General features: G+C 40.0%; 1 protein-coding gene across 5 annotated transcripts in view; it reads left to right on the forward strand.

The window, feature by feature from the left end:
* The window catches only part of LRRC3B (leucine rich repeat containing 3B), an 88,220-nt gene that overhangs the window by 24,114 nt on the left and 36,116 nt on the right, over positions 1 to 27,990 (forward strand). For 2 of the 5 annotated variants that reach the window (XM_032860993.1, XM_032860992.1), the window contains exon 3: positions 1,079 to 1,081. The exons of the other annotated variants lie outside the window; for them this stretch is intronic. The gene's annotated coding sequence lies outside the window, so the exon portion shown is untranslated. The remainder of the gene's footprint in view (positions 1 to 1,078; positions 1,082 to 27,990) is intronic. 5 annotated transcript variants of the gene reach the window in all.

A 27,990-nucleotide genomic window follows, 5' to 3' on the forward strand; every position in this document is an offset into this window, starting at 1 on the left:
AGGATATGAGCAATTTTTCTCCCAAGAGAAACCCTCACACAAATGCTCATGTCTACTGAAAAAAAAATTTTTGGGGGTAGCACAAGGACTTTGATGCTTGATGCATAATATTTCATTTATATTATTTTGAACTTGAGTGACTTGAAGAATGGACATGAAATTTGTAATATGGACCATACCTTAAATTCAGAAAATTATTTATAATGAAAACCAATATGCCAGCTGTCTAGACTCTCTTAAATTTGCATCTCTCCCTTAAGACAGCTCACAAATGAGAGTGAGATATTTTTCTCTTTTGAAGAGCTGAAGATTTCTTGTAGGGAGCTTTATTTAAAGAGGAGAGGTGAATTAGCACAGGAGAAATCACAAATCAAATGCAGCCCTGAAATAGAGCTCGTTTGGAGGATTAATTTTGGTGTGTGTGTGTGTGTGTTTATAATTGAAGCCACTTATGTTTTCAAGAAAAGAATTAGAAATAGAAGGTAGATCTTACATTTCTGAAGGGTTTCATATTATATCAGCTGACTTAAGGCTGGGCTGTCCCAAGTGGGGCCAACCACCAGACAGAATTTTATTGGAATTTCATGCGAGTGATTCTTTTTTGTTTGCTTGTGTTTGAGGATGGAAAGCTTCTGCTCATTTTTGTGGAGAAACTAACGTTTGGGCTCTAGTGTTCAAAAAGAACTCTTTGCCCTTTTGACTTTTCTATATTGTTCCTGTGGGAATGTAGCTCAGAATCTTTAGCTCCGATTACCATGTCAGCAAATATAAGGGAATTTGACTAGATGCCAATTGTGTGACTATTTTCCCCAGACCCATACTTTCACGTTCCCCAAATTAAAATTTAATACAAACTCTGAATTTTCATTTTGTGATGTTTGACTCTTTGTCTAATGTCATATATTCCATTATATTTGAAGGAGAATTTCCTCCAATTCTTTTATCACTTCATGCCTGTATCCAAATTTGCTCCTTCTTTACACCCTTCCTTTACCTCAGTCCTGCATATTACTTCATATCACCGCCAGATTCGTTTTCCTAAAATGCCACTTTGATGTGGTTACCGCCTTGCTTAAAGCATGTGGTGACCCTTGGCTGTCAATAAAGTCAAACTCCTTAACCTGGCTTTCAAGGTCATCCTTGGCCCCATTTTATTTCCCCTAATAAATTTCATGGTGCATCTTAACACTCATGTTGGATATCATCAAAACTGTTGCTTGACTGTTTAACACACAGCATTTTCTAGACCCCGATATAGTCTTCACTGAAGATTTCCTCTCTCCTCTTCCTTTTACTCATCCATGTCATTGCATCCTTTGTTTTAAGAGGATTTTATTTTTTATTGTAGATTGAAAGAGAAAGAGTGAGAGAGAGAGAGTGGAGAGGCAGAGGAGCTGGGAGAGGGACAAGCAGACTTTGCGTTGAGTGCAAGCCCGACATGGTGTTGATTTCAGGACCTGAGCCAAAATCAAGAGTCAGATGCTCAACCAAAATCAAGAGTCAGATGCTCAACTCAACTCGAGCCTAGATGGCTCCCCTCATTGCCTCCTTTTGAGGCTTGGGTCAAACCCTAATGCAGATGTTTGCCTTGACCACCCCTAATTAAAGTTGTCCCTCCTTTTTAATAAGCTTCTGTCTCTTGAATTTATTTGGTCTATGTTTTTTGCCTTTTCTAAACCATGTCCGATCTATGTCTTAGGTTCCAAGACAATGTCTCATAACTTTGTGAACCCCTATTCACTGCCTAGCTTGCCATCTTACATATTATAAATATTCAGTCAATATCTGTTGCCTGCTCTCAAGAGGGACGTAATGCTCTTTCTGAAGGGAAAACACAAAGACTGAGTGGCTCCATTTATATAGGCATCAAGCAGGCTTTCCTGCTGAGCCTTGGTAACTCTGTCATTTCACTTTACTTGCAAGATATGGACTGTTGTATTCCAGAGCCTATAAGGTGTCCATGAAGGAGTGTGTGAAACATATTTTGAAGGCAGGGTCACACTTAGATCTGGAAATGAGGAGAGAGGGATTACTCAGCTCATCCCATCCGTGGCATGTCCAGGGTGGGACAGGGAAGGTAACATACCCTGGGGACAGGCATTAAGCAGGGGCACAGAGGATTTAAAACTGTCATAAAAGCCACTGAGTTCTGCTTATTATTATCACCAAACACTAGCACGTCTAAACAACATCAGTGATAAAATACTCTTTCCTCCCCAAAATATGTGTTGCTATGGGTACTGTTAAATGTTAGTAATATATGTAAACTTCAAATTAGCACATTATTATTATTATCTAATAAATGCTGAATTATACATGGATGTTCATTTGGAGAAGTCCCAATATGCTGACTAGCACACACGGCCTCAGGGGTCCACTTAATAAAAAGGACTTAACAGATCCGGGATCTTTCCCTTGCTTCAGGCAGACTTGTGTCCCCAGCCCCTGTGGTATCATGTATTCCACATTTAAATCATAGATTCTGAATTAGCAGTGGAGAACAATGATCATAAGAATGAATAGATCTCGAGTTACCATAATTCTTTCATCCTCTGTGAGCACTTGTGGTTTTTGTTTGCTGGTTTGTTTATAACATTTGGATACTTCAGAGTACATGGTTTTGTTTGGTCCGTGCCTATTTCAATACGTATTTACGTGGCACAAATATATATGTCCCATTTCATAATTATCACTGAAAATCATTTTTCATGTAGAGAAGGGGTATGATAAGAATGGTATAGTCCCAGAGTCATATATACTGAGAATTCTTATGTGTCACATGTGTTTGTTTTACTGAAGAACAATTTCCTAGGAGGTCCCTAGAGAAGGTTCTATGCAATGCCACCTTATTAGATAAGTTTCCTCTGAGCAAACATCTGCAATGAGCAGTCACTCCCCCGCCCCCACTCTCTATCAGCTTACCCCAGATTGTTTTTCTCCATAGCACTCATCATCCCCTGACATATTATATGTGAGCATATTATATTTATGTGTGTGTGTGTGTGTGTGTACTCACTTGTTTAGTATTTGTCTTCTCTGCTACTCTCAATTTCCATGGGGCCAGGAAATTTGCTTTATCAGTGCTGTATACGAAATACCACGAAGATAGTCTGACATATAGTCAATGCTCAGTAAATATTTAAGTGAATGAATGAACGAAGTGTCATCATACACCTCACAGAGACCTTTCGTTTATTTTCTTCTCTCTGGAGCTCATCTGAGTGGGGAGAATGAGCAGACCTTCAAATGGGTTACAGAAGTGCCTTTTTGCCCAGACTTGCTGTCAGTGGAAAATTGCCCCCAAATTTTCTACCCATTGGTTCAGCCTAGAGGCCTAACTCAGAAGGGGGTATATAATAAAAATTAACATTTGTTGAAAATTTACTATGGTTAGGACCTTCAATCTGTATTAGCTCAAAGAATTCTTTAAAAAAAAAAAAAAAGGCACTTTAATAGGTGAGAAAATGATAATACCAGTGTGATTATCTGGTCCTGCCTTGTCCCTGGAGCCAGGGAGGAAGGACAGCTGGGCCCGGTGAGGCAGAGCCCGACCCTTCATGGGGTCCTCTCCATTTCTCACACCCTTCATGGGGTCCTCTCCATTTCTCACAGACGCCACGGCTTTGGCACCTGCTCCTTCCAGCACATGCTGCCGGGAAGTGTTAGATGTCACCGCACAGCTGTGAAGCGGGGTGGAAGACAGAAGCAGAAGGAGTCGCACGGAAGAGCTGGGGAACTAAATGCAGGGCTTCAGAGCGCTCGGAGAACAGCGTCAGCACAAATCCCGCGAGAGTGAAGGAGATGGTCCTTGGGGGAAGGAAGGTGTAGAAACGCGTTAGTTCACAGAGTCAAGTGTGCATGAGGAGGATGGGCGAGTTTCCAACGTCCACATACTAAGAATGCCTCCACAAAGATACTCACTATTTTCTGTCTCATTCTTTGAATTACCCACCCCTCGACCCCACTTTTTTTTTTTTTTCAAACAACTCATGGACGTTTTAGAGACTTGAAGTCAACTTTTTAGAAAGTGCATACTTTTTTATTTGAAACTTCAAATTTCTACTATAAAATACTGCCATGATAAAGTTATCACAACACTAGGGAAGTAAACAAAGCATCTCCTGAAATTTCACCATGCCAAACAGTATTTTCAGCTTTTTTTCTGGGTTCTTCCCTTCCCAGTTTTTGTCCCTCTTTAGGCACAATTTTATTTTGGCATAAGCCTGTATCTGGAATGTACTGGAATCTGCTTCTGGAGAGGGTTGCCATTTCCATTGCCACTAGAGCAGGACATGGCCAGGGTCAAGGAGGACGTGAAGGGATGACAGCATACCCATAGATTCACACATGGAGAGAGATCACCTCAAAACCAGAGGCTGAGCTTGCGAGATTAAAAAAAAAAAAAAAAAAAAAAAAAAAAAGAATGAGATGTCAGGGAATAGACTAAGGAAGAGAGAACAAAAATGCTTAACAGAGTGTATTAAAAAAATAAACAAATACAGGTGGGGAAGGGAAAAATGAGCTAGGAAGAGGATATTGAGAATTAATGAAAGGAAAATGACTTGCACCTTCCTGACACTCAGTTCAGCCAACTTCTGTTAGCCACAGCCTATATCTGGGCAGTTTCTCCATGAAATCTAGAATTCCTGTCATTTTTCTTCAGGCAGAGTAACAAAGACAGTGGAAAGACTGATTTGAAATATTCTTAAAGATGGGCTTGGATATACATGTGAGTTCAGAAGTTGCAGAAATTGGCCTGTCATTAATAATGTTTTAGGAGAAACTGACATGCCATTTCTCACTGATTTAAGCCTCTGGGAGGATTAGAGAGATGGAGTATAAAACAAAACATGTAAACTGTCAGGAAGAAGAACTCACAGAGAAGAAATCTGACAGTGTCCTTTAAACAACAGTAAGATAACCTGAGGTCTAGCAGAGATTTTGAGAGCCGTTGATCGTGCTGGGTGTTTTAGGCCATTAAATCATTTATTTGATTACTGCTCTGAGCCAGGTGTTAGATTTTACTATGAATTATAATATAACCCACTCTGAGCTGTTTGTTTTCAAGAACAGACTATAGCCAGGTGCGTGTCATGAAATAGTTACGCACGGCCATACTGAAAGCCACCATATTGAAAACAACAGTTCATCTCCTGGGTGGCATTTAGTTCATTAAAAGGCAAATTATATCATGTGGATATTGGAGAAAAAGTTTGTAGTGTCCATACTTGGTGACACCAGATGGCTATTTTTTCCATGTCTAATTAAGAACCTAAAATAGCCTGTATGATACATTTCCTAGATGCAGAAGCAGTCCACAGCCTGGCTCAATTGTGATGCCTTCCTACTCCTGGTGGTCTGTTTCCAATAATCTGCACAAGAGTATCATAGGATCAGACTGAAAATCTGTCAGAAACGTAGAGGTTCTGGAACGAGACCAGCGTAGCCATTTAGCCCAGGCCGGATCCGTTCAGAATGTTGAAACGGAGGCTTGCCATCCCTCTGTACCAAGGTGGGCAAACATAAGAAGCTCACGGTCCAATAGCAGAGGCATGGAGAAGACTGTAAGTATGTATATCAATGGTTCTCAAACTTCACTATATGACAGAAACTTCTGGAGATGTTCTAAAATCCTCCAAGTTCCACCTACACTCTGCACACATTAAATCAGAATTGCTAGGGCTAGGGCTAAGCCATCAGTAGTTTCTCTGCCAGGTGGTTCTGATACACAGCTATCCAATAAGATTAGCGTAATAAATGCTGCCCAGAAATGTGGATCTCCTCTGGAGGTACTGCAGAGGAAAATGAAGTCGCAAAGACGTCCCCGGCAGGGAGAAAAGACGATGTTCCAGAGAGCAGGAACAGGGTAGGCAAATACAGAGATGAGAAAGCCTGTAGTGGGAAAATGCAAAGATTTTTGTTGTTGCTGTTCTGCTTGGTTTTTTCGCTGTGGCCTAGAGGCGTTAATGGAATAAATAGCAGGAGATAATATCACCGAGGGTCATTATATGCTGTAAAGGGGCTTGGCTACCAGGTGGATGAAATCTTACATGTAGTTTCCTAGGTAAAGGTAACCATTGCAGACAAATCTTTGTTTTCATTCATTTTTTGGATGCTTTATAGTCTCCCCCCCAGATACCATTTTCCCCTGCTGATAACCACAAGCATTTTAAAGATATCATCTAAATGTTTCTTACAATAATATCCCTTTGATGTTCGGGTCACATAAAAGAACCCCATTTTATGGGTGACAGAATTGAGGTGATTATCCAGGTCATATGTTTCTTAAACCGTTGAGAAGTGGCATTTGGTTCACAAGCCCTCCTCTGGCTGGCAGAACTAATTTTTGCTGAAAAATGGGACCATTTTGTTGTATTTTAACCTCCCCTTGACTATGGTAAAAGAGAGAAGAAAACTCTTTCTTTTCTTTTCCAGAGTCCTGTTGGGTGCCTTGTCCTCTAAGTATTTGCCTGTGAACCCAATTTCTTCCTGATGAGAGTGGAGTCCCCGGATGGGGGCTAAGATTCTAGCAGGAGAGTGAGGACACAGGGGTAATAGACCTGAAGTTGTCATTTGCAACTTGGCTGAGTGAGTGGTATGTGCACTGCCTTGCTGTCCAGGGAACCATTTTAGAGAGAAAAGAAAACAACCATCACCACCAAACCTATTATTTTTGACCTCTTAAAAAAATTTACTCCAGGGCGCGTGGGTGGCTCTGGGTTAAAGCCTCTGCCTTCGGCTTCGGTCATGATCCTGGGGTCCTGGGATTGAGCCCCATGTCGGGCTCTCTGCTACGTGGGGAGCCTGCTTCCTCCTCTCTCTCTGCCTTGCCTCTCTGCCTACTTGTGATCTCTGTCTGTCAAATAAATAAGTAAAATCTTTTAAAAAATATTTGCTCCACATTCGATAAAGCGGAGAAAAAAAGCACATTTTCCTTGGACAAAGCAGCTGCCATTTATTTTTTCTTTTTTTAAACATTTTATTTATTTATTCAACAAAGAGAGACATAACGAGAAAGGGAACAGAGCAGGGGAAGTGGGAGAGGGAGAAGCAGACTCCCCACAGCGCAGGGAGCCTGATGCAGGACTCAATCCCAGGATCCCAGGATCACGACCTGAGCCAAAGGCAGATGCTTAACGACTGAGACAACCAGGTGCCCTGCAGCTGCCATTTCTTGCAGGATACCTGCCCTGCCCTTGAAGAGGGGCTACAGCCACTGTGGCCTTGGAGGCCTAAATATATCTATAAAGAATATGTCCATATGTATCTCTATCAATACTTACACAGCTCCCTTAATGGAAAACTAGTAGTACTTCTCATAAATAGAAGTTTAACCTTAGGATCCAATACTATAAAAATAAAACAAAGTCATTTCTTGTTAGTTACTTTCACCTCCTGATGATTCTGACTTTGAGGCTTGGACTTTCGGTGAAGAGGGAAGATTTGCTAGAGGTGTTAAAGACAGAACAGCACCAGGCCCGGTGGTGTCCATGAGTCTGGAGAAGAGGGGATAGAAATGAGACCACTCAGAAGCAGAGGCATCCAGTCTTTGGCCAGTGGCCCTTGTTGGCTCTGTTCTGGGGCAGTGGGCATTTTGTCAGTGTTGCCCCAAAGAATTCACTCACAGCCTGCCATGTGTCAGTTTGAATGCACAAATTCCTACAAGGAATGTGGCTGAGAAACATGGTAAAAATCACAACAAATCTTTGAGGATTCTTTGAGATCTAATCATTCAGTTTTATTCTGCGGGCAGGAAAGGCAATTCCCAATGGTTTGACAATCCCAAGAAGAATGTACTTGCTGTCATTGTGAATGAACTTAACTGGTAATGTATAGTATAACTAGATACATTTGGATTTAGTGATTGTCATTTTTTAAATAGATTTATTTATTTACTTTAAAGAGAGAGAGTGCACACATGAGTGGGGGGGATGGAAAGAAGGAGAGAGAGAGAGGGAGAGAGACAATCCTCAAGCAGACTCCATGCTGATCACAGAGCCCCAGGAGGGGCTCAGTCCCACAACCCCGAGATATGACCTGAACTGAAACCAAGAGCCAGCCACTTAATTGACTGAGCCACTCAGGCGCCCCATGATTTTCACTTTTAAAATGCAGTACCAAATAAGAGAATAATGAGAATTTGGAATACAATGGAACTTGAAAATTACTTACTGCATGGCTGTAGTTTTATACAGGCACATTTTATTTTTGCGAAGGGTCGATCAGGGTTGAAGTAATGGTAGCACTGTGGTATCCATCTACGTGTCTGTGTGTCTGTGTTTTATATTCACTAAACATTACGGTAAATGGAAACTTTCCAAAGTAGTTTCAAAATTACTAGGCAAAGAAAGTAATGAGAGAAATAAGCCTGTAGTCATAGAGCAAATATTATGACCCTATCTTTAAAGCCAGTGACCAATGGAGAAGGAATTGTAATTCTTGCTAACCCTCTGGAGTTCTCTTAAAGCCTTTGAGAGGCATAATAATGTCCTTATCTTGAGCTACTTGCTGCTTTGTTTATGAAGACTATTAGTAGAATCCAATCTAGAGCCTGCTACAATTGCATAACTAAGGCATTCTGCTGATAAATAGATTTACTTGACAGGTTGACCTAGGATTATGAGTAAAACCCAGTAGTTCTGGAGACAAATATACTTGGGTTCATTTCACTAACTCATCTGCCCTGTTTGCATCAACAGCAGCTACCTGTATCTTTTAATGGTTTTTACTGTCCTTTGTAGCTGTGTCCTCTTGAGAGGACATATTCTTGAGAATACCAAATGAAGCAGAGCCCGTATCTCTGCTTTTTTATTACTAATTACCCATGTTACCTTCAGCAGCAATTCTAGTTGTGTTGTGGGGACAGAGAAGTCCAACAGTGCACACGCAAAATGTTCATGATGACTGCTAGTTACTGGGCATCCTGTATGGGCCAGGGTCTATGCCAAGCATATCACTTAAACTGTGACATGGCTTAAAATTCACCATCACATCATTGTTGCATATCATCAGCATTTTATAGATGAGGAAACCAAGACTCAGAAACTGAGGGACCAGCCAGAGCTTGCACAGCTAATGAATGATAGAGTGAGCCCGAGACTGAGGACTGCTCTCGGAGTTACTCTCCTCTGCTTCTCTACACTGCCTCCAAATGGCTGTGCCTGGGTGCTCATCTCCCCATGTTATTTTGGTTCTGTGATTTATGAGCACTCTGAACAATCACTTCAGGGAAGGATTTGATCGTCCCTGTGAAACAGAGCAAGACTCACGTTGCTGCTGCTGCTGCTGCCTCAAATGAGCTGACATCCACAGAGGCTGGTTGTGTATCATAGCCAAGATAATCTCACCATTTGAACAAATTGGCCTAAACATGTCATGACTCAACACAACCCAAGTTTTATTTCTGAATCACATGATTGTCCAGGGCAGTTTGAAGCTGATGGGAAGGTGGGAGGGAAAGGTAACTTGCCACAAGGAGTCATTCAGGGACCTCAGGTGACTATGACTCTATTACCACCAACACATGGCTTCTGTGTTTGCTATGGTTCACCCTTCCAGCCAGCCAGGAGCAAAGAGGTTTAGAGGAGTGTGCATGGGATACTTTTGTAGGCCGAGCCTTATGAGGGGCACGTATTCTTTGCACACCCATTCCACTGGCCAGAATTCAGTCAAATGGCTACCCCTCATTACGGGGAAAGCTGTGGAATATAGTCAACCCAGGTTTCCAAGAAGAGGAGGAAATAAATTGCCGAGAATACTCACATCAAGCGAGCAGAGGAGAAAGCTCCCTAGTCAGGGAACCCAAAGACTAGGTTTTCAGTCCTGGTGACCCATTACTGAGTGCCACTGGACAAGTTTCCCATCTGAAAATCAGAATCAACCACCCCTGCTGCTTTCTCCACAGGGTAACTAAAGATCAAAATTAGAGCGAGGTAAGGTATGTGGATATGCTTTGTATGCAACTTAGCACTTAGCATGGGATAGTAGACAAAGACCTAGATTGAGTTAACAGAATCCAAGTTCATGTTCTTTTTCTTTTGCCAGTTCCAAGCTATGGAAGCATGACTCATTCATTTGAGCGCTCAGCTACAGAGCTTTTTCTCTTCAGTTAGGAGGAAAAGCACCATCTTACCTTCTTTGTAGGCTTCCAGAACATACCCAGATCAGTAGCTTATATGTGAAAGTGATTGAAAAAGACTTAAATGTCAAGGACATAATTAAAGCATTTAATATTTCATTTTTTGTATCATCAGGGACTTCTCCTTAAGGGCCCATTACCTGGTGAGTGCTTTCTGAACCCCAAACTCCATGCTTTGTCCTTTCCCCACTGATTGAAGTAGGGCATTGATGCATGAAAATATTGTGTTTTTTTTCCCCAAAGATTGCAATAGATGCTTGCTGTCAACGCACACCATGAGCTCCTGAGGGAACAGCAGGAATCACCTCCATGGCTGAAATTCCCACCATCCACGTACATAATCGCAGCCCAGTTGCTGCTTACTGAATTATATTCAATTTTAAAACACATTTTCTGGCCAAAAACAGAGTGACCAGAGGGCCGGTACAATAGTAGTTCGTGACTGACTCCCCTGAGATATAACGTGGACTCTCACCGCTTCCATTTCTCTCTTTTAGAGTAATTTATCCTCAGGGATCCCATTCCAACTTTCTTATTCGCTAAATCATTTTTCAGAATTGATGGTATCAGTCAATTAAACAGACTCAGACTTTCTTTTCTGCATTGAGTATTGCCACAACTAGAGGGATTCAGTAAGTTATTTTCCTCCTCTTTCTTTCTTTCTTTCTTTCTTTCTTTCTTTCTTTCTTCTTCTTTTGTTTTTGTTATTTTGTTGTTGTTGGAATCTATAGACACTTCTTAATTCTGGCCAAGGAGCTCATGACATTAGAGGTTGCTTTCTAAGCCCAGTTTCACAGAGGGCTGATTGACCTGGGCTTTCATTCATTCCTGGGCTCACCCAGCTTGAATCGAGGAGCAGTGCAGCTCTTCAAATGGTGGAAACGGGATGACTCACTCTTTTATGGTTCTGAGTGGTGGCAGGTGAGGCCGCCATCTGCTTTTTCAAGCTTTCATAAGTAAATAACAAGAGACAGTAGGGCAAATCAGGGAGAGACTGGCTGTCTTTAGTTCTAGAATGGTTGCCGATGTAGATCCTAGTACTGACTATCAAATTCAGCCTAATCTTGACTTTACCTGCCCACTAGACAGCTAGCAGGTGTCATTCCTTCAATGGCCCCTCCAGTAAAAGAGAAAATTGCAAATAAATGTCCCACAGAGAGGTTGCCCTGGGCCTCTCAAACTTTCATGTGCATGGGAATCGCCTAGAATCGTTTTAAAATGCAGAGCCTGGGGACACCTGGGTGGCTCAGTTGGTTGAGCAGCTGCTTTCGGCCCAGGTCATGATCCCAGCGTCTTGGGATAGAGTCCCACATCAGACTCCTTGCTCGGCAGGAAGCCTGCTTCTCCCTCTGCCTCTGCCTGCCATTCTGTCTGCCTGTGCTCGCTCTCTCTCCCTCTCTCGCTCTGACAAATAAATAAATAAAATCTTAAAAATAAATAATAAAATAAAGTGCAGAGTCTGATGCAGGTTCTGTGAAGTGGGGCCTTTGGCATTTCTAACAAGCTCCCCGGAGCTGCTACTGGTCCAGCCACCACACTTTGAGGAGGAGGGTGGAGTTGATGCGGCTGAGACCGTTCTTACCAGGCCTTTGGCGGGGAATGGGGTGTGGGAAAGCAGTGAAGGGGAAGGAATACACATTTATTGAGCATTTTCACTGACTGGCTGTAAGCTAGGAACATCACATAACACCTCATTAATACTTAATGCCTACAACTATTATTATCTGTATCTTAAACCTCTGGCAAATGAAGTTATGATAATTTTAAAAAGCAAACTCTAAGCTTCAGCTTTTTCAAAAATATGTTGTTCATGTAGCACATTTCATTAGCTCATACAGTATGGCTATTTCCTCTGAATGTATTAAAATTTAAAGAGAATAATGACCATTCATCAGAAATAGCAAGTGACAACGAGCTCTCCAAGGAATATTTTGTTTCCAACGCTCAGTTTCTGGGAGTTGAAATTCAGGGTGATTAAGATGACCAATCTGGTAGGTTCTGCAAGGCCTCATTCTTTATAGAAAATATTTTCAGGTGATGTGGTCTCTGCAATAAAGAGTAATAACTAGGTTGCACTTGTGACGGTAGATAAAAATTGCGATCAGGAGGAAAGGGGACCTTTTATTTATTTATTTTTAATCTACAGTATTCTGCAAAGTGCCTCTTCTGGGTCTGGATGAGTTGGCATAATTCAGGCAGCTCTTGCTCTAAGATTATGTCTACACTGTCAGTGAATGGGAAGGTAACGGAGCCCATTCTGTCCGAGTGGTACTATGAGCATGACTACAACTAATTACCCAACAGAAGGGATGGTGAACTGTAAGAACAGGGGTATATCGGGATCACAGAGCATTGAGAATCTGGCTTGGGATCAGATGCTAACTTGCTAATGGTGTTGCATACCTAGTACATTGGGAGTTTGGACATAGCCACATATAAATATTGGAGACATAATTTCATAAAAACATTTTTTATGTTTAAAAGGGGAGATGGAACCAAATATCTGTACATAGTTAATGATAGTACTTACTGGGCACCAGGCACTTTGGACATATTAAATCACTTTATCCTCACGACAGCCCTGTCCTTGTCTCCACTTTATAGATAAAGTAACTGAGTCACGGAGAGATGAGGTACAGTCTCCAGTTCAGAAGAGCTCAGATTTTAAATCTGAGCAGGCTGGCTGCCAAGCAAACTCATCATGTTTGTCCTGGGCTCACGTACGGCAAGGACATGGGTGTTCAAGTTCAGATTCTGCCATTTGCAGTTACCCTTTGAGTAAGTCCTTTGGTCTCTCTGTGTCAGTTCCATCATCCATGAAATGGGTCTAATGAGATCCTGCAACCTCTCAGGATTGCTGGGAAGTTGAAATAAGATAATACATCAAAATTGTGCAGATCCTACACAACCGTATGGACAGTTCAAAGATTAGATGGACACATTCGAATTACCATTGGAAGATTTTAAATATGATTGTGTAAAGACCCAACCTATGTTTCCCGAGTCTCTATTTTTGTATTTTTGCTGCTTCGTCAGGAAGAACTAGTTTTACCTGGACACTTAAACAGAAAACAACAAAGAGAAGTCTTTTTGGACTTAGTTTCTTTAGGTTTTCTGAAAATAGATTATTTTGCAGAGGACAAAAACCAATAGAAACCCCATAAGCTGCTTTCATTCATTCCTATTTTATGAAATATTTTTCCCTGTAGGTTCTTCTTTGAAGTGTCAGCCCATCTGGATTGCACTGATTCTCCAAGGCCTCTAGAATTTAGCTCTTCCTTTGGAAAGGTGTTTTGTGATGAAATCCATTTCACCACAGAAGTTTGCACTCAGATTTAGTCCATGATTTTTCATGTTGCCTTGTCTTGTGCCAGCATATTTCTCATTCTGCAAAAGCCGTCACTTAGAGTTTTAGCGTTCCAGCTGCACACACTTTTTCTCCCTCTGAATTTTGTTAAGAGATAATGTAGGGCTCCCCTCATAATTGCATTACTATATCCCTCCTCCACCCAAGAATTCAGTGGACTTAAGAATCGACATCACAGGGGCTTTGCTTGTGTTGCTGGGGTCAGGATATCTACGTCTCTGGTTCCTGGATGAGCATGGTGGAGGTGCCTCCTGATTATTAAATTATAAAAATTATAATTAGAAATTAATTTTCTTTCTTTCTTTCTTTCTTTCTTTCTTTCTTTCTTTCTTTCTTTCTTTCTTTCTTTTTCTTTCTTTCTTTTTTAGGTGAGAAAGCCACGGAAGTTAAGCAAGTGAATTTTAAACCAGAACATTATTCTATTCCATTTAATTTTGCCAGATCAGAATGTGTTTCCTTTTGGGCAGCAAGTCATGATAAGTCTTTCAGAGTAGATGTTAGAGTTAGATATGATTAGCTCTCTTAAATAAATTAGCAAATTTGAAACAGAACAAGGATGGAGTGAATTTTATGTGTGCAAGGAGGTGACATTTTAAAGCTGATTTAATCAAAAGAGAGCCATCAGACAATGATATCATCATTTTCCTTTACCTGTAGCTTCTACGATAGGGTTCATTTAGGTATCTGAAGTGGCCAGTATAAGAAACTGCAGTAGTTAATCTGTGTCTGGGTGTTCCTGAAAATGGCTTGACTTCTCTGCTATTGGTCTAGAGCAAACATTGACAGAGAAATATGGTCTGTGAGGACTACTGACTTCCAAGGTATCTAGGTGTATATTCCTCCTGTCCAAAAATGCAGACAGTACAGGACATGGTCAAAGACACAGACCTTGATGTCAGAGAGCACGCAGTTCAGATCCTGCTTTTTTTCCTTTCTTAATTGCATGACCCTGAGAGAATTACTTATCTTGCCCAAGCCTCTGCCTCACCCTTACATGGAGTGAAAATAGTTTCCACCTCAGTGATGCTATGCCAATGTGTTGTGTGGATTACCATGTATTTCTTATAAAAAATAATAAAACTTATCAAGGTAAAAGTCAATTTTGAGATAATATTATCTTTGGCTTGCTATTAATCCATGTGGGACCCTAATAACTGCCATGATTTGTCTTAGACATTTGAAGAATCTCAAAAACACACTGAATGAATCATGAGTGCCTTTTCAAACCAGTCCATAGAGATGCCACCCCAGAAATGTGTGCATTTTTAAGAGGAGCCCCCTCACTACACAACACACACAGGCACGCACATGCACATGCACACACATTAACATTGGCCTTTGTTTAAGGGAAGGTCTAAGAAGAGAATACAAAGTATCATGACTTCTAATTTGGAGCCAAAGGGTAATTCCCTTCTGAAGACCACATTTATTACCTATAGAATCCATGTAAGTATGTGTATTTCATCCAAGACACATTATTGTTTTTAATTCATTATGTTAATACATGCTTATTTAAAGTAAATTGGGAAAATACTAATAAATAGGAGGATGAAGGAATGCCACACCCATATAATTATTAATGTTTTGTTGGTTTTTATGAATGTAGGCGTTTTGTTGTTGTTAGTTGCCATCATACTGTACAGGTAATTTTATATCCTCCTTTTTCATTATGTATATTAAAAAAATTACAGTGTCTTTACAAAGATTATCTTAATGGCCGTGTACCATCACACTGAATTGTCCAGCTGCCTTTGTAGAGTAAAACACTTATGCTTTCCCAGTTCTTCGCTGTCATACTGACCCTTTAGCGTTTGTGGCAATGTTCATGCACATCCTGCATAGGTCAGATCTGTCAAGTCATGAGAGCTGGAACTTGGTTGATTCAGCTGCCATCAATGTCCCACGCTATATTTCCTGATGATCTTAGATTCCTCCAGCTTAAGATCAAAGCCCAAAGTCAGTCTCTGACATTTCTGTGTCTTTTAAGGCTAGAAAGTCAGGAAAGTGCAGAAAGGTCTGGAATGGAGAGAGGTTACTCATCTTGCTCAGATAGCCGTGTTCTCCGGGTTACAGGTTGTGATCTCTGTGACCCCTCAGAAACCTTTAGTAAATATCTGAGTATCCTGATGCTCTTCTGAGTGCTGCTACCCTTGACCTACCACCCCAGCATTCTGATACCAGTCCCAGAAAACCAGGTATATTAACTCTTTACAGGAATATGAATTTCAGATCTTCTAGCCAAACCTCTTCTTTTTCCTTCTCTTGAGTTAACATAATTGAAGTCATTTCTTCTAATTATTAAAGCTAGCCTGCCTTATCTCCCTCCCCCCTTATCATTATAGTCAGTTTAATTAATTACTGTCCTTAAATTCTCTGGCATGCCCTACCTGTGCTCCACATTTTGGGATTTAGAGAGTTTAATACAAGAAAACTGTTCTTGTGGGGCACCTGGGTGGCTCAGTGGGTTAAAGCCTCTGCCTTCGGCTCAGGTCATGGTCCCAGGGTCCTGGGATTGAGCCCCACATCAGGCTTCCAAGAGGGGAGCCTGCTTCCTCCTCTCTCTCTGCCTGCTTCTCTGCCTACTTGTGATCTCTGTCTGTCAAATAAAAGAAAGAAAGACAGAAAGACAGAGGAAGGAAGGAAGGAAGGAAGGAAGGAAGGAAGGAAGGAAGGAAGGACTGTTCTTGTTTGCTAGATGGTACCAGCACAGCTGTCATTGAGTTATTGAATGCATTAGTACTGAGTAATAAATAGTGTCTACTGCTCTGTTCCCTGAAAGGGCCCCCTCTCACTCCTTAATTTTCTCTCTCCTCTGCTCTACCCCGGCACCCCCTCGGAAATCTCTGTGCCATGTAGCTTCTCAGCTCTGCTATAGATGTGGCACTGTCCATGCTGACAGGTTTCTGCTTAATCTTAAGACAGACAGATGCCTTTGTTTTATTCAAATTGGGTTTGGAGTCTTTACAAATTTCTTGGAAAGAATGTAGCTACTTTGGTGGTAAGGACAGCCCTTGATTCCCACCACTGCCTCTCACTCTTGCCGAACCCGACTGCTTCTTTAAAGGAAGACTTTTCTAAGGTTGATGAGGGGATGATGAAGCCAACCGACATCTCCATTATTTCTACAGAAGCCTGAAGGTGGCGTTCCTTATTGCTATTTCTCTTATTGTGCATACCACGGAGTTGAAGTCAAAGGGAGCAGAGAGGAAGGAGAGATGTGAATCTGTGCATCTGTATTACCCAGGGGGCCTTTCTAAGAGCCCCAACACTTGGACAGAAGGGGAGCTGGGTTCTTGTGCTGGCTTGGCCATTCCATCACTTTGCTCCTGATGAATCATGTGCAAAAGGATGGAGCTATACTGGGTTACTCAGTAGGCCCTCCCAGGTACACTGGCCTCAGTAAAAAAAAAAACTCTTCCAAGTCAGTTCTACCAACTCCTCCCTTTTGCGGGCAGCAAGTTCTGGCTTTGAGAAAAGGGGCACATGTAATGGGAATATTTATGTACCAGAGTTAGGTGTTGTGTTTGTTTCTGTCCAAGTAGTAATTTGCAGGATTTCATTTTGCAGGTTGCCTTGTTGGCGACTCACATTGGTTATGTTTTTGCTCCCTGCACCCCAACACACACACGTACATCTTCATTTGACTGTTGGTTCTCTAGTAAACTTTTGCTCTACATCTAATTCTCTCCAGACTTAGAATTTTATTAATTACTTAAGAAATCCTGGGTAATTTCATAAACTTTCCATTTAAGTAATCATGACTAAATTGCATTTAACTGAAAGGGCTTGTGTATTAACTATGCCTGGTGTTTTTGTTGATTAGGCAATTCTGTATCTGTGCTAATCAGAGTTGCCTTGTGTCTGTCGACACTGATGAAGTCTTCCGTCAACTGTGTTGATTTAAAATATTGTTGTATCTTGCTTTTCCAAGGTAGGGGAGCAGTTCTCAGCATGACTGTTTTAGTCCTCACTCTGAACTCACAAAATGGAAATGATTATGACTTGAAGTTAATTGCATCACTTAAACCAGAAACCTGGATTTGTCCTTGCCTCCTCGTTCCCTGCCCCTGTCATTCAGCACAACATTTATGCAGTCAAAATCCTGCCAATTACCCCCGCCTTAATTATTTCTTGGGTTATATATTCACTTCTAGCTCAGGACCGTGGTACGTCTTGCTTGGACTATCTATCTCTAGAGTCTTTGACTTGGTCTCCTGATGATGGAATAGCTCCTCCTAATTCAGCCAGGAGGATCTTTCTATTCACTTCTGAACAAGTTACTCTCATGCTTAAAAGTTATCAGCAGATACCTACCATCTACAGAAAAAGGCCATACTACTTTGCAGGGCACAGAAGTCTACTTGTGCTTCAGTACTTTCCCATTTTTTCCAGCTTCATCACCTGGCTCTTTCCAATTTGAACTTGACACTACATGAACACCAAATCACATGCTTTTTTTCTCTTTTGCTCATTTTCATGTTTTGGTCCATGGCTTGTGATAGAATATTTTGTTCACTTTGCATATCTAGACTCACAAGTCCTCATCAACACTTCAGCAGCGAGCTTGGCCTATTGCCTCTTTCAGGAATTTGGGGTTTTCTTAGCACTCTTGAATTTCAGTTTTGATATATTGATGATATCCATCCATGTGTCTGCTTCCCACCACTACTGTCAGTAGACCTACGTTCTCTGAAGGCAGAAAGGGCTTTATTCGTTTTGTTATCCCCAACTTCTGGGACAGTGCCTGGAGTCTAGTAAAAATGACAATGTCATGCCGGACCACCAAGCTATAACCAATGAAATGAAGTGTTTTTTCACTACAGGGCATATTTTTGTGTAGATCTCTAGAATCAGACTCTGAGCTGAAGACTCATGTGAAAATGATTTATTAGGAAGTGATCCTAGGAAAAAACTAGTAAAGGAGTAGGGCAGTGAGGCAGGGAAGTAAAGGGAAGGAAGCCAATATGGGAGTGCTATCAGGAGAGTCTCACAGAGGGTAATGTTGGCTCAGTTCTGCAGGGAACTGAACTTCGATTTGTCCCCACCAGGGGACAACACCCACCTGGGGTGTTGGATACACTCATATCTACCAACGTTGGCCAAAATTGCCTCTCCCTAAAAATATAAACTCCCAGTCATTTGGCTTTCAATGTATATAGGTAGGTCCGTGGAGCTCAAAACTGCACACAGGTTGGAATCACCTAGAAGTCTTATTAAAATACAGATTGTTGAGTCCTCCCCACAGTGGATCTGTAGTTGGGCTTAAGAACTTGCAGTTCCAACAAGTTCTCAAGTGTTGGTGATGCTCCTGATTTGCAGTTCATACTTTGAGAAGCACTGATTGATGCAAAGTGAGTTACAGCAGCCCAAGGCCTGAGGGTCCTCCTACAATAAAGTCATGAGTACAGGCTGCCAGGAATGAAAACACACCAGAACCATCAAGGGATCCAAGGGAATATGGATAGAGCATCAGCAACATCTGCTTCCAGGGACTGGGCCCTGACTTATGCCCAAGACGATTTGAGCTGCCCAGAGCAGAGTGGTGCTGGCCCCATTTCTACTCCAAAGCCAGAACCCAATTTGAGGGACTGGAAAACATGAGTATTTAAGCTCTAAATCAAATTTCACTTGGCTGTGATTGAAGATCACACTTCCTAAACTATTTCTTCATATCATCTTTGGTTCTCTTATCCTCCTCATTAATATCTGCTAAAAGTACTTTCTGGAAGCACTATTGGACATTGTCTTGTTAACATGTCTTTCCAGCTGACTTCTTTGTGTGTTCTTTTTTATTATAATTTACCAAGACAAACTTCAAAATATTATCTAATCAGAAAAGAGTAAAGTGTAGTAATCTAGAAGAGAGTTGAGGCAACAAACTAAAAATACGGTGGTAGAAAAAAGGTGTAGTGTAAGAAATGAGTAACCGGATACTAAAATAGGCTAAATCAGCAAGAAAGGACCTAGAATTTAAAAAAAAAAAAAATAGAAATTAGTTTGTTAACTTGTCAGATGCTCTTTGGAAATAAGTGGAATCTTGGCAATTGTGGGAATTTTGGGAACTTTAGGCATGATATTATTTTACTAAAAGAGGATTTCCTTCACTGTTTTTATCCTGGTTGTTTGAAAGAGTTCATGGAGCTCCCAGAGGCATCTGATTTTCACAGAGTAGCTTATGATGTACTGGAAAATTTGTCTAACTTGTTGTTTTGAAATAAATATGAGAGAGCTAAAAGTTTAGTGTTGTAATTAAATCTGACATCATGTTGGAATCTTTGCAGAGGTAATAAATCACTCAGGAAGCATGAAATGGTCCTTTCACTATACTCTTTGTTTATTAATTTAAATCAATTTAACAGAGACATACTGAGAACCTACTCTGTGTAAAATCCCAGGGAGAGAGAGGAGGGAGAGAACCATAGAGAAGGAGGCATTTGCCCTTACAAAGCTTATTGTTGGATGCCTTTGTGAGAGCACTTCATGTGACTTGACTCCTAAATTTACTCATATGTTTAAAACTTAGAAAGACTACAAAGAAAAAAGACTTTAGGTAAGAAAGAAATATAAGAGGAAAAGCTGATGACAAATAGGTAATTGATGGTGAAGAAAATGATTAAAAAAACCATCTTCAAATTTATGTAAGTTTATGATAAGAGAATTTTTTCAGGTATGCCTAGAGAGATGAGGTACATATCAAAGAATTTGTCTGTATTGAAAGAGTTGATGGGATTTCAAGGGTTTCCTTGGAAGGAAGGATATTACTACTTATTGGATCCCTTCTGTAAATCCATGGTTTTATACCAATTATTACAACCAATCCACCAGACTATTGAACAATAGATATTGCCATTTTTTAAGTAAAATTTTAAAATTTAGAATGATTTTAGATGAACAAAAAAGTAAAGGTAGAACAGATAGTTCCTGTGTATATATATATATATATATATATATATATATATGCACTCACTTTCCCCTATTATTCATATCTTCTGTTACTCTGCTTTATTTGTCACAATGAAAACTCCAATATTGGTGCATCACTACCAACCAAGCTCTGGGCTTGAGTTGGATGTCACCATGGTGCTTTTCTTTTCCAGGATCCAATCCAAGATCCACACTACCCTTATCATCTTCTCTGGTCCCTGACAGTTTCTCAGTCCTTCCTTGTTTTTCATGATCTTGACAGTTTTGAAGAGTACTAGTGAGGTATTTTGTAAAATTGAGATTGCCATTTTTTAATGGAAGTTTATCAACTATAACATTTTCATCAAAGAGATTTGGTTTGAAAAGAAAGGTATCAGTAATAACTTTTGCCAGCAACAACATTAAAAACTAAGAATGCACTGTTTTGTAGAAATGCCTGGGCTCCTTAAATTCTAGGAATGCTCTCCTTGTGACTTTTTTCACTGTTACTAATGGCCCCTTTTTGAGAAAAAAGAAACATACTTTCATTTAGACCAGTATACCCAATCTCCTGGCCTTTCAGTTCCTGGAAGATTTGATGAGGATGCTGACCTTCTAAGTGAATACTTAAGGATCACTAACACTTTACTATTCACTAACTGAATGTAGTGCATTATTAAGTTTATTAAGAGTTCTAATTGTTCATTCTGCTAAAATGTCTTATTGTCATACAAAGCTTCATATATCCTTTCATATTAGGTAGGGCTGTAAAGGCAGAGATTTGGGAAAAAATGACTAGTAAATATAGAGACTTAAAGAAGGCAAACATTTATTTTTCTCTCACCTAGAAACAATTCAGAGTAGACAATTTAGAACTGGAACAAGAGGTGTAGAAATTATCCACTCAGGGTCATAGGCTTCCTTTGGCTCACTGTTCTGTCATCCCTAGAGTATGGTCCCATTCTTCTGGTCCAGAAGGTCTGGTAAAACTCTGTTCATCACATCCACATTACATGCAATAGGATGGAGCAAGAAAAGAGTGTGCCTTCTCCCTTATAAGAAGATTTCTGGAAGTATAACAGAATGCTTCTTCTTTATATCTCCTTGACCAAAACTTAGTCACTTGAATACTCCTTAACTACAAAGGAGACTGGGTATATGACCTATATTGTAGGTGGTCATGTACCTAGCAAAAATTGAATATCTCTTATCAAAGAAGAAGGTGACACTGGAAATTGGGAAATAAATAATGCCAACACCACACTTGGAAATGATGTACCATCCCTCCCACATATGTAGACACAGATCACTGGGTTACTAACAATTTTCAGTGGACCATATGGTTGAGTTTTCAGACTCAACATTGAAGCTATCATTAATTTTTACACAAATAAAATTATTTGGACCTGTATTTTTCAAATTACTGGATGATGGGAATGTATCTGGATTGTGGCTAAATATTAAAGAAAATGGATTTGCTGTCTTGGTAATGTCTTTTAGGAATAGATAGAATAGTGGAGCTGTCTTTTTCCCTCCATAAATGAATTGGAGAGGCTTTGTTCCAGAGTATGTGCTCTGGGAAATGACTAAACTCTTTCAAGAAGTAGCAAGCAAGATGGCTCTGGAAGACCATGACTGAGCCAAAGTTGGTTACTCAACAGAGTGGTTAGGCATTAAGCTAGAGAGGTTAAGGGGGCAGGATCAGAAAGTTCTGGGAACTTTGAAAATTTCCTCCAGGTCAATGGGGAAGCCATTGAAGGATGTAAGCAGAAGCACAACAGGATTATTTTTGTGTTGAAGATGCAGTTGTTCTTGCCAGAAACTCAGTTTTTGTGGGATATGTTGTGGTAGTAGAATGCACATTTACATTCTCATAGTTTCCCACATTGCTTTGCAGGACTGGGTCTCCGAGAGAGAGTAGGAGCAGCTATTAGGGACATTTTCCAAGAATCTGGGTGTTTGTTTTTTTTTTTTTTTTTTAAGATTTTATTTATCTGTTTGAGAAAGAGAAGAGAGAGAGCATGAGAAAAGGAAGGGTCAGAAGGAGAAGCAAACTCCCCCTGAGCAGGGAGCCAGACACAGGGCTCGATCCCCAGACTTCAGGATCATGACCTGAGCTGAAGGCAGTTGCTTAGCCAACTGAGCCACCCAAATGCCCCCAAAATGCAGGTTTTTAAGATTACAGAGGATGGCTAGGGTCTTCCTAATATCATAGCATGGGGACCTTTTGTTAAGTTTTCCTTGGCTTTTTTGTTGTTTGTTTTTACTACAAAAGGGGTAAATAATTGCTGTTGAAAATTTGGAAAATACAGAAAAGCAAATAAACCTCCCTAAACTATCGTAGCCAGCGATGAATACTGTTACCATTTTAGTGTATGATACTCTGGCTCTTTTTCAATGCAGATAGACTGCAAATTTTTGCAAGATAACATGTTGGAATGCCTTCTAAAAGTCTATTTTTAGTCCATGGAGTCTTTAGTAGAAGAGAAAGGGTTTAGTAGTTCCCATCTGGCAGCTGAGGAATCTGGGGGAGACACAAATTACTCTTAAGGGTCCTCAAATCCATTTATCGGCGTTTATCAAACATTGTCTGTAGATTGAACAAATTAATATGTTACACACACATGTATAACCATTGGGTAAACATACGAAGATGCTCTTCATTGAGATTAATAAATGGAAATTCATTCAAAAGTACTACTGAATTTAGAGTAGCTTACTGTCATTAGTTAGTTTTTCAGTCAATGAATATTAAATAAATTCAACTATCTTAGAGTAGGCCCACAGATGTACTGAAGTTCCAAAGGGGTCTTTGTGCTTGTGTTGAGGGGTGGGTGACCTGTGGAGCCATCGCTGTTTCCGCCATGTCCTACTTCAGTCCATGTGAGTCACACGCTTCCAGAACACCTCCTTTGCCTTTACTTTTCTTACTTTGTTCCTTTCATCAAGAAGAAGTGAATTGCTCACATTGTTGGAAGGTCCTTCTTCCTTAGTTTCATTACGAAACCTGTACTGGCTTAGGTAGAAAATTAAAGCTTTGATTGTTGAAGCAAAAATATTGTCAAAATGTACCAACATTTGTAAAATAAGGAGATGATTTTTGCTCTTTTACCTCTGATGACTCCAAGATTCATGAACCCCAACTTTCACTAATTGCTTGATTCTCATTCCTTATGATTCACTCTCTTAGTGAAATCTGTCCTATTTGAAAAGAGTAAACCATTAATTTGGAAAATAAAGGAGGTTTCTTATTTGCCATTCTGATGAAAAAACGATTTCACGCTTGATTACATTACTCTGGCCAAAGTTGAATCTTACTTAAGGTTCCACGGTTGCTGGTGAAAGATAATTTCTGGTATTTTCCATAAGCAGTATGTGTTAACAGATGCCCTTTCCAAGCCAGTTATTTCAGTTTGGTTTTGTTTGTTTGGGCTCGGTTCTGTTACTTGGGGGTGTACACTGGCTCCCAGGCAAAATTTGAAGTCCTCCTCACCTGTTTCAGTGCATTCCAAATGTAATCACATTTCCCAGAGCTTAATAAAATTCTTTTCCCCCACTCCACCCCACTTAGACTTCTCTTTTTAGGTGGTTTGAATTAATATTCCTGAACTTTCTGCCCCTGACTGAATTTGCCATCCGTTTAGCACTTTGTTCTAATCATTTCTATCCTTTGTCCTGTTCATTTTTATCCATGGGTGCTGTTAATTAATCTATTTTTTTCATCACAGATAAAGGGAGGGTGGTTTAGGGAAGGAGCTGCATTTCCAGGTGGATGCTCAGTTCTGAAGAGAAATCATTTCATTACTTTGCCTTTCACAAGTGAGAGATATGAAGCAGTCTTCTAGAATATGGAGAGACACATGAGTGCCATGTTTCCCAAAATAACCAAAGGAATTAGTGTGGAGTCCCTTCTCTCCAACCCCACGGCTTGATAAAAGGTCTTGGTGGTTGATACAGGGGAATGTTTGTTATATTATTATTTCGGAGGCTTGAATTCTGTCCACTATGCCACTTAGATCCTTGGGCAAATCATTTCTTCTTTCTGAGCTTTGGGCCTTTTAATCTATCAAATAAAGTTCCTGCTATTCCAAGGTTTTCTGGGATTCCCATGAAATACCATATGTGCTATAAAAATATCAGGAATCAAACGTTTTATTAACAAGCTGAAGGCAAAAGTCATTTTGTTTCTTATTTGTTTATTGAACAACAGTCCAAAGAGATAATACACCTGGGTGTGAATTTCTTCTCGTCCTACTCATGTGTCACCTTGAGCAAGTTACTTGACTGCTTTGTGTCTCAGTTTCCCTGAGCATAAAATAGAGTTGATCATAACTATTACCTCATTAGATTAGGCAAGTGGAAAGCAATAGTTCACAGAAAGAGCTCATTGCGTTACTGGGCACATTGTAAAAACTCAGTAACAATGTCTTTATCAGTACATACAAACAACTAGCAAGAAGAATTCTGATATTTCAGTTCTTTCATTGAGAGTGTGTTCATCACATCCTACACCAAGGGCATCATAGTGACTCTGCTTTGAGAGAAGTGAACAGAGTCCTTTTCTCATGTATCTTACAAAAAAGAATATCTCCATTTAAAGGACCAAAACTAGTTCCATTCTACTGACAGAGGAAACAAGGCTCAGGGATGTAAAGCAGATTATTTTAACCAGGACCATTGTCTAGGTCTTCAGATTGTGTCCTAGAATTCTTTCTTCTGTATTTGCCAACTGGATATTGATATCTTTCCTTAACACAGAACTCTCCTAGAAAGGCCAGGATATAAATGTAACTGAGGTGTTCATCTCCCCAAAAAAACCTTTGCTTTCTGGTTACACAAGTGTGTCACTCTCTATATATTTTTAGATTTACAGGAAAAAAATTGAATATAATAATATCCAATATATATATTCACATTGATAAGGCAATGTTAGTCTTTCTAAATGGAATCCTTAAATTTAAAATTGAGTAAGTTTTTTGTAAGACAAAATGTATTTTGAAGAGAATATTCTTGATTTTTCAAAAGGCAAAGCTGAAGATATATCAAGGAAAAGGGAACACAGCTTTTAATGATATGATATCCTGGCAATCACAGTCAGTAATTTCGAGGGAGAAAGGTGGTGATAAGTCATTTGCAATATGCCCTGCAGTTGTCAGCTGATTTCTTCTTTTCATTGTTCAGTCACAAGTTGAGTTCTTAACTCTTCGATAAAAGTTGTGACACAAGCATATGGAAATGTCTTCCCATAATGTCCAATTAACTGTGAAGAATAAAAAAAAAGAAGACCTGGGTCACCCGGGTGGCTCAGTTGATTAAGCGTCTGCCTTCTGCTCAGGTCATGATCTCAGAGTCCCATGTCGGGCTCTTTGCTCAGTGAGGAGTTTGTTTCTCCCTCTGCATCTCACCGCACTCATGCTCTTTCTCTCTCGTGCGCTCTCTCTCTCTCTCTTTCTCTCAAATAAAAAATTAAATCTTAAAAAAAAAAAGGAGAAGAAGAAAAAAACTCTTTACTTGGGTGGTTACATTGGGAAGACCACCCACCTTTTGAAAAAAGAACATTAGATTTGCTATGCATTTCCTAGATGGGCAACTCATACTGAGTCTCTGCTCCCAAACTCCAACATTGTCAGCCTGGTTTTAACATTTTTATTATTAGACAAAATCTCAAATTGATTACCCAGTTTCCATCAGAGGCTGAAACCTCGGCCTCAAGTCTGTTGTTCAAATTACTGTAGCGGTACTAGTAGCTACTTAAGATTTTAACATTCAACATATTTGATATTTTCTCCTTTATCATGTCTTTGAAATCAATCCATTTTGAATAGAATATATCCACATTGTCTTTGAACATCTTAATTCAGAAAAAACTTCATAGCATACTATTTTTAGGGGCCACTCTTTGGAAACTTAGCAATATTCTTTATCATTTTTCACCTCAGTAACTGTACAAGGTGACTGTGAGGAACAGCAAGGCTGCTCATGAGATGAGAATGCTGGGTGGCAGGCTAGAGTTTACTTGCTGTTCTAAAGTTTCACTCCATTTGCCCAGCTTCAAAGCATTTGGAATTCCAGTTCTAGCTTCAACAAATGTAAACGTTGCCACAAGAAATGAATCTTAGAGATCGCTCTTGAATAGCTGGAAAGCAACTTTCTGTTGCAGTATTTTTTGCACAATTGTCAAATCAAGAAAAATTAAAGCGTTCATGGATGACTTTTTTGTAGAAATCATATCCTTAAAAAATCAGAACACAAAGGATCTGAAACTAAGTTTACGCTGTCTTTTATTTCTCTTATGCTAAGGTTTTCAGTTCAAGCAGCAACTGTAGTGCTACATCTTTAGATAGTCCTTGAGTGAGATGAAAACCCAATGATATTGAAGGGGTAATTGCAAAATATGTAGATAAGGAGAGAAAAATGGCAACAGAGTTGAGCCGCAGTACAATGAAATTGTACTTCTATTAAAGTTTTCTCAGCTGTGTAGGGAGATTTTGAGGGACAGTTTTAGAAAATGGGACAGTGCAGGGCGGCTAGAGGTTGGATAGAGACACTTACTAGTGGGGGCTTACCTGTTCCACACCTATTCCCAGCGTGTAATCCAGACAGAAGAGAATTCCAATGGAGCTAGTCCCCTGGCACAGGATGGGGTAGAAGCTTTGCCCTCAGTCTTGCTTCCTAGTGTGGATGTGTCTGGCTGCTTTGCCTTCTACTGTGTCTATGGCATACAAGACACCTGGATAGGTAGATAGATACCATAGAGGTAGAAATTTAAGCCATTTTATTAAAATAAAAGAGAGACATGTCAGTGTAGTACATTCCTGAAAATGAACCATGGCTTATGTACCGCATTGGAAAGCTGGCAGGCTGCAGGGGACCCAGTCTGATCTTCTGGTGCAGTGGAGATTATAAATAACAAATAATAAATAAGTAACAAGGAAATAAATAGGTTTGCTGCTGATGAGATTTTGGACTAAGTCAATTCCATGATTTAATAGAAATTAATTTAAACCCCTTGAATTTTCAAAACCAGCATACTCTGCATTTTACAAGAGAGGTTTGTGTTGGGGTAGTTTGTGGATTCATGAGGGAGCCCTATCAGAAATGTGGCTATGGGGCACCTGGGTGGCTCAGTCAGTTAAGCATCTGGCTCTTGATTTCCAGTCATGATCTCATGGTCATGGAATTGTGCTGTGTCAGGCTCCGTGCTCAGCACAGAGTCTGCTTGAGATTCTCTCTCTTCCTCTCCATCTGCCCTTCCTCCTGCTTGATCTCTCTCTCTCTTTAAATAAGTAAATAAATAAAATCTTTAAAAAAATAAATAAATATGGCTGACTCTCACCCCGAAGTTAATTTATGGAGGTATTTTTGAAGCCCGTGGGAGGTTGCACCACCTGATTCAACAGGTTACTATGAATATTTGGTAAATATATTTTGTCATACTGTCATAGGACAAAAGCAAACACATTTACTCATGAATGTGAAAAATATTTAAGATAAAATTAAATGAACTGAAATAAAATGTGGGCTCTTGACTAAATTAGCCAGATCAAAATAACAAAAGTAAAATGTTAGGATTTTCAAATGT

Source organism: Lontra canadensis, unplaced genomic scaffold (genome assembly GCF_010015895.1).
Source record: "Lontra canadensis isolate GAN:19392208 unplaced genomic scaffold, GSC_riverotter_1.0 scaffold20, whole genome shotgun sequence".
NCBI lineage: Eukaryota > Metazoa > Chordata > Mammalia > Carnivora > Mustelidae > Lontra > Lontra canadensis.